Genomic DNA, 13866 nt, shown 5'->3' with positions numbered 1-13866 from the left:
ATGTTCCTGACCAAGTCCTCAGGAAACTGCATGCTCCTTCTCCCAGGGAGGTGGGCTGTGCTCACTCTGCAGTTGAAGGCCAACCTTCATGAGCTGACCACGTGCCACATATGCCTTCTCGGCATGATTTTTAAGAGCATAGAGAAGTTATTTCTCTACAGCATGGATCCAGTTTGGGGAATGTCATCCATTCAGGCCGAACCTGTACTTTCTCAGACCACAACTATTTTGATGACCTGTGCTGCTTCCAAGATCTTCTCTAATTGACTTATCAGGATCATTTGTCATTCAGCCACCTAGCCTTTGACCAAAAGAAAATGATAGACAGGCTGAACCATGACTATTTTATGAGCATCTCCTCAGTCTCCAAGGACTCTGCTATAATTAGCATCTCTTTTACATCCGCCATACGGTTTTCTAAGAGACCTTTTCAAGCTGCCCCCCTTTTATCGGGACTTCCTCAAATCCTGGAAATCCTTTTCTGTGATCAGGCCCACTACAACAACTGAGCCAGGAAATTAAGGATTTCAAACAAAAAGTGAAGTCTTCAATGTAATGAAGTAGAACATTTTGGTATCAGAAACAAGGGTACATAAAATTCCTAATAATATGTAGACTTAAGCAAAAAATATACAGCTAATCATTTTTTTTTCCATTTTAATGTATAGGTTTTATCTTTATTTCAAGGGAAAGGGGTGGGAAATAGGGAAAAAAGAGAAAAATTATAATATTTTAACTTCAGAGAAGTGTTGCTGAGATACTTTTTGCCTTGAATGAGTTTTATTTTTCTTGACTGTGGAGTCATAAGATTTGGGGTCAATCAAGTTTCTGAAGGAAGAGAATTCCACATTAAGAACACTCATCTTTCTCTTTGCTTGAGAAAGGCTTTTAACACTTCTGTACTGTCAACTATAAAACATGGAGCAAAAGGGTGGGAACATTTAATATATTGGAGCTGAAACTAGAACCTGGACAATGAAGCATGAAATGAAGTATGCTTGATATCACAGAGAAACAGAATTAACAAATAGGTAAGACAGAGAAAGTATGTAAAAGAACAATCATTTTGAATAAAAGGACACTAGGATGATTGTATCTTGAAAAGGACAAAATTAAAGATGGAGTGCGTTTATGAAGAAATAGGTTACAGCATGTGTAATCATCAGGACACTTAAGCATGTATCATAAAAATCTCTTTCCTCTGAAATATTTCAAAAGTGATACATGACTGGATTGCATGAAGAATGCTGAGTGCTTCAGAGGTGTAGGAATTTAAAGTATTATAAAGCAATTAAAAATTACATTCATTACACTGCGCTGTTCAATAGTATTATATACTTGACTCTTTTGAAGGAAGGACGCTTTTCTGTTTCCAGTGACAAGCTTTCTTAAGGAGAAACCATAACAACAAGAGAAACATAAAGAGTTTCTATAACCTTGTAATCACACATGTCATACACAATGTACTATTTTCCCTTTTTATAGCAGAAATGCTCAGAAATAATATACAGTTGATGCTTCAAATTATGTTTTCTGTGACAGAAGTTAATTCTAAAGTAAGTATTCCCTGAAAGAGAAACAGAGAAAACATTTTTACATGTCTATCATTTGTCCTTAGAGGACACAAAACAAATATGTTTTTTAAAGCTTGACACTGGTATTATTCTGTGTGGCCTCCGGCTATATGCTTTTTCCAGTTTGTAGAATTGAAGGGATAAAAAAACAGCTTTGCATTAAGAGGAACACATTGTACAGGTTAATCATAACCATGCAGAAATCAAAATGCTGCCAACAAAATAATGGCGTACTAGTGCCAAGGGAGTCACCAGGATGGCTGGTGGGAGAATAATAACTCCTTGGCATGTGGGGAAGTATTTCAGGCATGTGCTTCTAAATTAATTATTGATGTGGCTGAAACAGAAGTTTTTACTACTGTCGACAATAGCAAATACTCGTAAAAATTTAATTGGCTAAAAGTTAATTTCAGTGTTCCTCAATCATGAAATGCATTAATTGAGAAGAGCCTTTTTTAAGATGTTTAAATTTTAAAAGGAAATAAAGCAGAAAAGCAGAATCAGGCAGGGGAATTTAACAAATGTAAAAATGTTGACAGAAGTGAGAGTCATTACTTAGTCAATATTGTATCAATTAACCAAATTAACCATAGTCCCTGATGAGAACTAAGTAGAATGGCATAATTTTCTAGTTTGTCTGACTCATTCACATTATACATTATGTGTGTACATTAGCGTATACAAATCAGACAAACTAAAAGGCAGTGCCACATAAAATGTGGAAGAATTAGACAAAACAGTGTTTGTAAAGATTTTAAATGCTCTAAATCCATTAAATAATAAATAAATCGTATGTTGTACTGGTGACAGTTGCTGCTTTTGAAGGCGAGTGGCTAGTCTGCTTCCAGCTACAAGCTTTCCTTAGGCTGCCATGAGAACATCGGAGAATTGCTTGCCTATATTCTAAACAAATAGCATCCCAAGCCATTGGTAGAAGTACTTACGGATTTTCAGTTTAACTAATTAAAATATAACTATAAAAAATAAGAAAAGGGAACACGAACAAATTCTTTGTTACATTGTGTGACATCAGGCTGAGACTGATGTAACTGCAATGATAGTCTTTTTAGGTAATGCTAACATTGAGTTTTTAATTCAGTGTAGTTGAACAGCGTAGTATTGCCATATTTAAATAACTGAAATGGAAGACTACATATATTATTGTGGGGAAAAGCATGTAAAAGATTTTCTCTTCACTTACTGAGTTTATATTTTTAGCCCTGAGCATGTAACATCTCTGTACCTCTGCGAAGCTGTTGAAAAGAATCTGTTCAGAGGGGACAACATAAAAGATAACAACATGCAATTTTATCACTGGAGTGACAGGACAGCCTTTAGTTCCCTAGAATATAGGGACTTGTGGGTAACCCAGGAAAAGCTCATATAATTTCTATGCCTGCCAAGTGTCTGAACACAGCAATAAACTCATAGAAATACCTGAGAAGGCCACCCGCCCTCCAAATTCTTCATACGAGAAACCGTGTGGTGAAGCTTCCTTTGACACTGGTATGGAAACCATGGAGGAGCATAAGAGAAAGTGTTCACAGCATTGTGAGATTCACTGTAACTTTTGTATTTTCTCTTTCTGGACAGCAATGAGAGTGAAACAGTTCTGTGAGCAGTACTGCTGGCATACAGCCACATTTGATGTTCTTGTGTCACCAGTGTTTATTAGATATGGTAGCATTCAATGGAAAAATATGTAAAATGGATTTTATTTTGTTATTTTAACACGAACAGAGAGAGGTAGGGGGCATTTCTTAAAAAGCTAACAATCCTATCGTTTTCTTACTGAACTTTCTCTGTTAAAAAGAAAACAAAAAGTGTTATTAATCAGTAAGGGCCAGTTCTTAGCTCTGAGCTATAATTATTCATGAAAAAAAATGTTTGGATTAAACTGTGCAGGAAATTGTCCTAAGATCATTTCAGCTACGAGGTTTACATAGATAAAAGACACCCCCCTCTAATGCTGTATTGGTTTGCGACAACATGGTCATCTAACAGGTGCCACAAAGCTCCTTCCCATTGCAGCTTATTCAAATTGATTACTGCAATGTAATGCAGTAAATTTGCCTAAAGTATACCTAGATCGCAGACGGGTGCAAGTCTCATTGTCTTTCACCCTACAGTTTGGAGATTTGCACATATATTCATTAGTAAGAGAGTTAAAAAATTCAAATGATGTAACAAATTACAAAATAAGAAGAATCAATGGAAAATCTTTTGTTTGTATAGTTTTACCAATACTGATAACACCATATCATTACAACTAGATCTAATCAATAATATTATCCACTGAAAATAAATGACATACAGTGTGAAGTTTGGATTTTTTAGAAGCAAATTTTTCTATTGTTCTTATGAAAAGGCTACAACGTATATAGCCAGTGGCAAAAGTGTTAGGCAGTATGTGTTCCTGTTTAACTGAGGCTGGATTACTTATTAAAAGAAAAGTCTTCTGAAGGAGCTTATTTGTACAGAAGCTCAAGATTTGATCTGAAAAGGCTGTTTCATGGGTTAATGTATTCACCTATAAATAAAAGCAGTGACAGCTCTCCTGTCAGTACATGCTGATGGACGGTTCCTTTTTCCACCATTACAGCCTTGTGAATGTGGGAAAATTAATTTAAGTGGTAGTTAATTTCTAATGAATTCCATTCAAGCGGTTAATATGGTCCCTTGATGTTATGGTAACCTTCATGGATCATTGCATTATGTAAATAAATTCTACTTTATGCTGGTTTATTAAAAAAAAGGAAGATTGGTGAGTCCAGTCAAACCTTCACATATACAAACACGCATAAAATTTCTTAAGAAATCACTAAAAATAGACTGTTTAAGAGGAGTGCACTTGATATCCTACAAAGGATACCATTCTTCTTTATAAGGCATTTAATTTTTATATAATTTTGGCAGGATCATCTATTATTTGGAGCTGAAAATAGGATGACTTTTGGAAAGGAAACCATCTTCACTCAAAATTATATTAGAAATGCAGCTTGCGTGTCCTTGAGGGACTCTTCAAGCCCTTAGATCAGCTGTTTTGCACAGGCATGAATCACTGGACAGGCTTCACACATCCCAGCTCCCACCTTATCCCCTCTTCTGGGGACAGACCTCTGACAGGGTGTGCTCTGCGGAGAACATACACATGGCATCTTTCTCCTTGAAGTCACTCAGCTTCCTCCCACTTACTTCAGTGGGGTTTAGATCAGGCCTGTGCTATGTTACTTTATTTATTTATTTATTTATTTACTTTATTTGTTTATTTATCTACTTTATTTATTTACTTTATTTATTTTTAATATTTTATTTATTTTCAAATATTAATGTATTTCAGTATCCAAATTCATGTACATGTACCTTTTGAAAGGTAATGAAGGGTTCTTTTTACTGTGTCATACATACTACTTGAAGGATATAAAAACCCTTGTGTAAGCAGAGAGATTTCTATGGTTGTATGCACTGGGTGGCTAAGAAACTGCTGGAGTTTTTGACACCCCTGGTAGCATGCGTTGAAACTAAACTTTTCCTGTGCTCATAAGGAATTGAGTACACATTAGCTAGCATTTTAAAGGCATGTTGTTTTCCTTTGTGAAAACATGACCTCTTGTATATGTTTAAACTTGGGGGGGGAAGAGCAAAATAGCCTTTGCTCTTATTTGCTATTTCAAACAAACAAAAAATACCCCAAAACATAAGCTGTTGTTCAGTCTTTTGGTAGCCTTACACAATCAAACCACTTGATGACAGACAACAATTAGTGTGTATCTATCTAGGCATAAATACATTACAGCAGCTGGTCAGTTAGCTTATGACCAGGAGACTTTAAAGAGCTGGCTCAGGATATTTTTTGGCCTATTGATTTCATATATTTTTTAAAATACTGAAATACCAGCAGTTGAAAGTACCACAACCTTGTAAGCTAAATACTGCAGTGTAAAAGGGTTTTGATATGGAAAAAAGTAATGACATGAAAATAAACAGAAAACAGGATTAAATGAAACACGATGTAGCATGTGTACATCATGTCAAATGAAAGTATCTTTCTTTGACTTTTTCTAAAAGAGGAAAATACATTAGATCTAATCTATCAGGACTTCAGGAAAACATGTGACTGTTCATTTATGCCGTTAATTAAAACAGAGAAAGGGAGGATTACGTAACGAATTTTAAGGTTAGTAAGGAAGTGACTAAAAGCGAGGTGTTAGATGGGTGTGCCAAAACCCCAAACATTTATTGAGAAGAGAAGCTAGTGGTGTGTCCCTTCTGACCTAGCACAAAAAGTGCAATGTTCAATCAAATGTGCAGGCAAGGTAGCAACTGGAAACCAATATGGGGGAAAATGGAAATACTGTATAGGAAGCATAAAATCACCCATGAACTGAAGGAAAGGAGGCTGCTGGCTACTTGTAGGACAAAAAACTGTGCATACTGGTATCACAAGTAAAGATGCTGAGGCACCAGCGTAAGCTGGCCCACGAGTTGTTCAAAGGCAGTCCTAAAATATCTAGGGTGAGGTGTGTTTCCAAGAAACACAGAGGTAGATATTCATCTGTCATATTGGCAAAACCAGAAATATTTGGGAGGGCAGAATTATATAAAATATTTCAGGAAAGATTAACTCAAACGGTGTATGGTGTTGCCAATAATGTCTAAGAATGTATGAGAGGAAATGCTTGTAGGCAGAGGCAATATCTTTTATTAGACAATTGAGACAGTTGGAAAAAAAGCTGGTAAGCTTTGGGCATACATGAGAATGACTTGTATACCCAAAAGCTTTCCTATTTTTTTCTAACTATATCAGTGATCTAATAAAATATATTACCTCTCCTTACAAACCTTATCTCACAAATTTAAAAGTTACACAAAAGGGCTATTAGGACGATGAAAGGAGCAGAAAGTCTGCTTCATGAGAAAAGACTAAAATGACTTGTTTAGCTTAGGAAAACAAAGACTGAGAAAGGACATCAGAGCTGCCTAGAAATAAATATCAAGCGGGTAAAGTCCCCAGGAACAGAAGTGCTATTTAACATAAAAGATAATGTTAGCATAAGTATAAACAAGAAGTCCTAAATAAATGTAGAGCTGGAGTCAGAAGAAGATTGGGAAGAGGAGGGAAGCTCTAGACTGTCTTTCAAACAGTGGTATTAGCAAAAGACACTTAATTTTCAATGCAGAACTCAATGAATTTATTTAAATAATTATATTAAGTACTTGCCAGAATAGCAGGGAGTTGGAATCTATGTATATATATTGCCTTTATGACTTTTTCCAGTGATCACCATTCTCCTGGCAAGCTGGCCTAGAGCTGATTGTGACCACACTACTCATAGGCAGCATCTTTTAAAGTGCCTGGAAGCACTACAACTATGTAGCACTTAAGGAGACTCCAAATGCTGAACGTTTCACAGGCCTTACCACCAATGACCTCTGCCTTGGCCCCTCATTGTCTGATTCATGCTTAGCACCCGACTACGCCGCCTCTCACTGAGAGCCTTAATGCGATTCAAACTGACTCATGAGATGTCTTATGTTTCAAAACTCTAAGAAAACCCTAATATATGCGTATGAATTAACAACTACTTGAGTAACACGTCAAAACGTAACTGCAAATGGGAACCATCATGAAATTTGAATGTCTTTCACTGTGGTTTCAGAGGCACTAGGACACGTGATAGATGATACCCTGTTTTTATTAGTGATTGAGGAGTGATGTAGATCAAGCACTGACAAAATAAAAATCAGCAAAAAGGTAATAATGAAGGGAAGTTGCAGGGAAAATTTTATGCTGCTCAACACACTGAACCTGCTCAAAAAATTTTTGGTTTGTTACAGATAAATGCAAAGCTGTACATCCAGCAAGCAGGCATTGCAGCTACACCTGCAGAACAGCGGGCTGTGAAGTGTTAAGCACTGCAAAGCCTTTGAACAACTCATGGGCCAGCTTACGCTGGTGCCTCAGAGTCTTTACTTGTGATACCAGTATGCACAGGTTTTTGTCCTACAAGTAGCCAAGTTCCCTAAAGAACTCTTTAGGGAAAGCATTTTAGCCTCGGCGTTCAGCATCACTAAGGTTGATTCTGCTTACAGTTCCTGTGTCTGCATTTTTTAAAAAGAAATGGGGGGAGGGTACAGAAAATAGAAATAGCCAAAGGCTAGAAAAAATATTTTATAGCGAGAAACCTAAGATGATTATTCTCATTAGCTTATCAGAAGGCTAAAGGGTGACTTGCATTTAGTGACTCTACCTTCTGAAGAAAAAAAATACAGGACTCTAACAATGAAAGGCACAACAAAATTCAGTAACTGCAAATTAAAGCAAACAAGCTCACATTTTTGACAGTGAAGTGCCAGTGTTTTGGAGCAGACTCATAGCTGCATGACTGGCTGCTTGCCTATCCACTACGTGGTCTCTGGCTGCAGCTCTGGTTTAGGCTTCATGCCTTTACCTCTGGTAGAACAGAATTCTTCAGCCTTCAGACCAAGCTGCGGGTTACCATTTCATATTTACTGTATCGTCATTCACTTAAATACATCAAATAAATTCCCTTTTTGTGACTATGCAACTGGTGATCGGAATGAACAACCAGACAACTTTCTTGAAACCAACTTGTTATTTAATAGCAGGATGAGCATTCAAAGCAAAACCAAAGGAATTGGCACATAATCTACATGCAATGGGTCTTACCAAAGCCTGAACTTCCTATGAAAGTGACCTGTTTTAGATATCTCAGTCACTGCTTTTATAAAGACTACCTTCCTAGGTTATTTCCTTCGCAGTGATGAGTCCCTTTTTAAACTGTATCGACTCTGAGACTGCTTGTTCCCAGCCTTTTCCTCATTTAGGCACTGTTACCAATCTTCAGTCATATACAACAGAGAGGCTTATATTACTCCCTTTGCTTACTTTCAACGGTTAAATGGAATCAAAGTATTTTTAGATCAAACAACTTCACAAAGTTAACTTTTTTTTTTTCATTTTTGCACAATGTGGCACATAAAAACAGGTGGCTTCTTGAAAAATATTGCTCTTTTTCAACACCGTATTCACAGACAACACATTTCAAAGTCTAATGCACAAGCTTCTGGGTGAAATGGTGAATTTTCCATTTCTGGAGGCAGGTGGATAACTCCAGCAAGTGACAGCTTCATCTTGGGTGCCAATATTCTCCCCGTACCCACTTTCATCATTTTCAGATCAGGTTCAATGTCTTCACTGTGATGAAGCTCTTATAAAGATTGCTGCCTCCACTACGAATGGGATACGGAGCAATAACGAAACTGCTGCAGTTTATCTCCCAGAGGTATAGAAGTAAAACACCACCACTTACCTAAATAAACTGGGCTGTAAAGTGTGACAGTTCAATAGCAGCTTTGTGGGAATTTCAGCTATTCCTACAGGAAGAAAAATCCAGTCCTGGAGAGCAGAGGAGACAGAACAGAGCGGGGCACAAGCCCTCATAGCTGTGGTCGGTTAAACTGTCCCAGCTCGTTGGAAATAACCCAGCCCCTTCTCAGCCTCTGGGGCAAACATGTTCAGCCCCCCCCCCCCCCCCATTTAAGCTACTGGTACAGATTTCAAGCTCCAAGTTAATAATCTGATGAGCTGCAATGGAATGAATGCAAGTATTTAAATGTATAATCAGCCTTATTAAACTGAATGGGACTACTGTATCCTCAATTTGCATCTTAAAAGCCATCTGTTAGTTTTCAGCCGTGTATATCAAGGTATGTCCAGCCTTGCTGATTCAGAACTTTAGAATATGGTGACACTGCAGATACCCGTAAACTAGCTTTGGTAATGAAACCTCTCTAATATCAGGTGCATGGAGCCCACTGAAACCACAGAAAGACCTTGGCGTTATGGAGAAGATATTCTGAACGGTGCCTGCAGTAGCATGATGTGTCCATTTGCACTGTTAAACAAATAAGGGAAAGCAGCCTGCTTCTCACTTTCCTTTTTTAAGAGTATTTACGTTTTCATTTTGTTTTTTCTTGTAAAATAATACTTCCAACTTTTAATTTTCCTTTGCCTAGTCATAGACTCATGGATATTACCGAACAGAAGAGTCATCTGCTTCGCCTCTACAAATAAAGGAAAGTTTCCAATTGTTAATACTTTGCAAAGGCATTAGGAATTGCTCTTAAGGTTTGCTCTTTCTTGTGCTTATTTTCATTTGTTTGCTTATGTTCATGGTATGATAAAACAATTGGAAGAGCAACATGGTGTCTACAGAACCAAAAAATAGCTATTATTTTAACTGAGTCTGGGAAACTGACTTTGGTGGTGTCAGAATCTGGAAAAGTCACCTGTCAGTCAGCTACCCTCTGCGTCTGCTGCCTCGATCCGAGCAGACACAGCTCCCCCAGTAGTACAGTTCCCAAAGACTTCTCCCTCACCTGTCATTGTTGGAGAGCCATTGTCCTTAATTCAGCAACCAATACTGTAATTCCCATACACACAACCACAGACAAAATCTGACAGTCATTAGTATACATGAGCTCTAAGATTTATCCTCCGGTTGACCTAAATACATCTCTACCTGTTGCGTATCAGGAATCTGACAGTCTCATTCCCTACAGCAGTTCTGAGGAGTTAAGCAAGTTCAGTCACTCACAACTGCAAATGATTTTCATAACGGTATGATGGAGACAGTCATAGGGGACATCAGTTGTCACATTCCTACTCTGCTGTGGGGATTTAAAGAAGAATGAAGAATTTCGGGAAGGGGTAGCCTAGACACAAAACCAACAGGAAACTGGAAGCTGAAAATGTCCTTGGAACCTGAGTCTTATTTCAGTTTTCAGAGCATGGATTCTTCTTCCTGTGTTACTGGGTCTTATTACCCCCCTAAACCATTTTGCATTCTAGCTGTGCTCTCCTTATCATTCCCTTCCCTTTCATCTTCTGCCCACACAACATCTGTGGAGGGGGGAGAAATAAAAAAGAAAACACATACAATTATGGAATTAATATAGATTAGTATTTTTAGTATTCCAGGACTAAATTTTTGGCCTGGGTAGCCTAAGTAGCAGTTGTGTGTACTCTATCCTTTGAAAAAAGCTGTTTAAGTAGCACAATGTTCAGAAAGTCCGTAACAAAGGATGTGAACCTTCAGCTACTGTCCCGGTTTCAGCTGGGACAGAGTTAATTTTCTTTCTAGTAGCCGCTATAGTGCTGGGTTTTGGATTTAGGATGAGAATCATGTTGATAACACACTGATGTTTTAGTTGTTGCTAAGTAGTGCTTACACTGGTCAAGGACTTGTCAGCTTCTTGTGCTCTGCCAGATGCACGAGAAGCTGGGAGGGGGCACAGCCAGGGGGGCTGACCCAGACTGGCCAAAGGGCTATGCCGTACCCTATGGCGTCATGCTCAGCATGTAAAGCTGGGGGAAGAAGAAGGAAGGGGGGGTGGTTGGAGTGATGGCATTTTGTGTTCCCAAGTAACCGTTACGCGTGATGGAGCCCTGCTTTCCCGAGGATGGCTGAACACCTGCCTGCCGATGGGAAGCAGCGAATGAATTCCTTGTTTCGCTTTGCTTGCGTGCGCGGCTTTTGCTTTACCTGTTAAACTGTCTTTATCTCAGCCCACGAGTTTTCTCACTTTCAGCCTTCTGATTCTCTCCCCCATCCCACCGGGGGGGAGCGAGTGAGCTGCTGTGTGGTGCTTAGTTGCCAGCTGGGGTTAAACCCCGACAGCTACCAACAACTAGGCTACTGGCTGACATTATTTCAGCTTCTCATTTTGTAGTTGTTGTAAATAAGCCTAAAATAAACATGCACCACCACCGGCTCTAGTCACCTTCCTCATGTCATCCAAATTACAGAAAGCTATAGAATCTGATTTTTTTTAGAACACCGCTGTAACAGTTTGTGGACGTCAACCAAAAAAAGGTACTGTGAGATTCAGTACTCCTGCCTAACAGATGGAGAAATTGAGACAAAGGCAAAATTACTTTTTCAAGATTATACAGCAAGTCAATGGCAGAGTACAATTACAATTCAGAGCCTTCTAGTTTCTAATCCTATAATCCTCTTTCCAAAATCTATTAGCACAACCAAATATGCTGTTTCAGTGATGGCCGTGAAGGCTCCATTCTTTTGAACACTCCACCCCAGGTATCACAAACTGACTGTTCAGATGATGACACATGAATAATTTACAGCCATATTAAACATCTGAATTCAAATTACTTCACATCTCAAGTTTCTCACTAGCAGCGCTAAATTCAATGGCTTTAATTGTGAAACAATTTTTCCTGATTATAAGGTGTTGAAATAGGCTGCTGAGTCAGCATTGCATAAAAACTTAAGTCTTAATCTAAAGGAGGAGATGAAAACATAGTAATTTGTGCCCCCCTCCGCTGTACAGTAATCCTATTCCTGAATTTCACTTCTTGTTGCTGAGCGTAGACCGCATTTAACAGACACCAGCCTGGCGCGAGTAAATCTGGCCCTGAGTCCCACACACTACTGCATTCAAAAAGCCTGGCCAGAGATCGACTGCTGCTCCGAGCCCTGGCAGCTCGTACTCGAGGTCTCTCTCTTCACCACCTGACGTTGCTCTTGGCAAGCGAGCCCTTGTTTGAACACCTCCCCAGCGACCCACCAGCACAATTTGTCTTGCACCAGAGAGCTGCCCCTTTTTTCAGGCAGAACCAAGGGGCTGGATGAATTGTTCAGGAGGCGGTAAGACCAGCTGCCCGTTACCTTTCCTAAAACAAATCTGCTGCAGACCCTCACTTCATCTGATGGCCAACTCATCCAATCCACAGCTCAGTGCTTGCGCGTTCCTCACAATCCTCCAGGAAAGTGGGTAGGCCTGGAAATCACTGGGTTTTCTGGACATACATACACTGTTTACCTTAAAGGTGCACTAATAGGTACACTCACGAGGTATCACGGGGGTTCACAGCATACAGGCCTTTTCTTCTGCCGGAACAAAATACACAGCGCACACCTAGAAATGCATACCATTAACTCCAACCTGAGAATTAAAGCTTTTAAAATCTCCAACTGCCTAGACTACGTAGCTGGCAAAGTGCGTTAAAGGCGTAAAACTTTTCCAAGAAATTCGTCTGCTTACATTTTATTTACATGTGCAAGCTACAGGTATTTAGAAAGTAGTTGTTCTTATTTGTGAGTGCCTAAACTTCAACCAAACCTTTTGAAGTACAGCAAGTTTTCCACTACTTCAAGGTTCTTTGGTTTTGAGGAAGCTTTTCCATTTTGAATGTCTGTCTCTCTTTAGTTAGATGCAGCTAGCCATGTCTCTTCTCCCTCATTGCCACGAACTTGTCTGACGCCCCTCAAGATGGAGGTATGTTAACTAACCTGCTCCTCTCTCTCCACACCCGCATTCCCAGTGATGAGAGAGAGGAGCGAAAAGACAGACTGCCCAGCACATGGGAACCACCCAGCACGTGGGAAAGCCACAGCTTTCCAGGCTTAGCTTCTCACTGTCCACCAAGCACCCAGTAAAAAAAGACGTAATTATGAAAGTTACGGCACTTTTAAAGTTGTAGGATTATAACCGGGCAGGAAAGTTCTTCAGGAGGACATCATATTATCCAGTGTTACAGCAACCTCAAACACAGTGCTCAACCAATTTCACCTCTTCTCAGTTGGGGACAGCTCTCTTACAGTACCCTGGCAAACTCGTAGCAGTAACTTGTTATTTGTCCAAAAGTTTAGTTTGGTACCTTGTGTTGGGAACTTGTGGTTCACAGGAAGATCGAACACTCCTGCCTCAAGCGCAGCCATACCCAGAAGCATGAGGAACGCCTTTGGGGACTGTAGCGATTTTGGCTAATTGTAATTCACGGTACCAGCCCATTAGACTTTGCATTCAACAGGATGCTTGGCTATGGGACCTCTGAGGCATTACTGTTCCCAGGCATTCTCCCCACAGCTCTATGACAAGAGAATTGTTTCAATGCATACAGGAAAAGTTGTGTTTAAAAAAAAAAAAAAAAGGAAAAAAAGTATAATTCTAAAGCCTCCTTGATTTATGTGAGTGAGCCTAAAGCTTGGCAGAAACTTAAGGCAAATTAGTTGGAATCTGAAATTACTATTTTTATCTTCTTTGCTGTAGACAGCTACACAAAATGGTTTGCAAACTCCACTCAAAAGGCAATGGTTCCCAGGTATTGCTGTTTTCTTTGGGCTAAGGTTCGGGAAACTGTAGAATAGTAGGTACATCAGGAACATCAGAGAGGACTTCTCTGAAGGAAGAGGAGGCTAAGAATACTTCCGAATACACTGTGAATGGTCGATATACCATATGG

The sequence above is a fragment of the Platalea leucorodia genome (assembly GCF_965183815.1).
Source record: "Platalea leucorodia genome assembly, chromosome: 1".
Taxonomy (NCBI): domain Eukaryota; kingdom Metazoa; phylum Chordata; class Aves; order Pelecaniformes; family Threskiornithidae; genus Platalea; species Platalea leucorodia.
The sequence above is the reverse complement of the archived record's forward strand: the minus strand, read 5'-3'. Positions refer to the sequence as shown.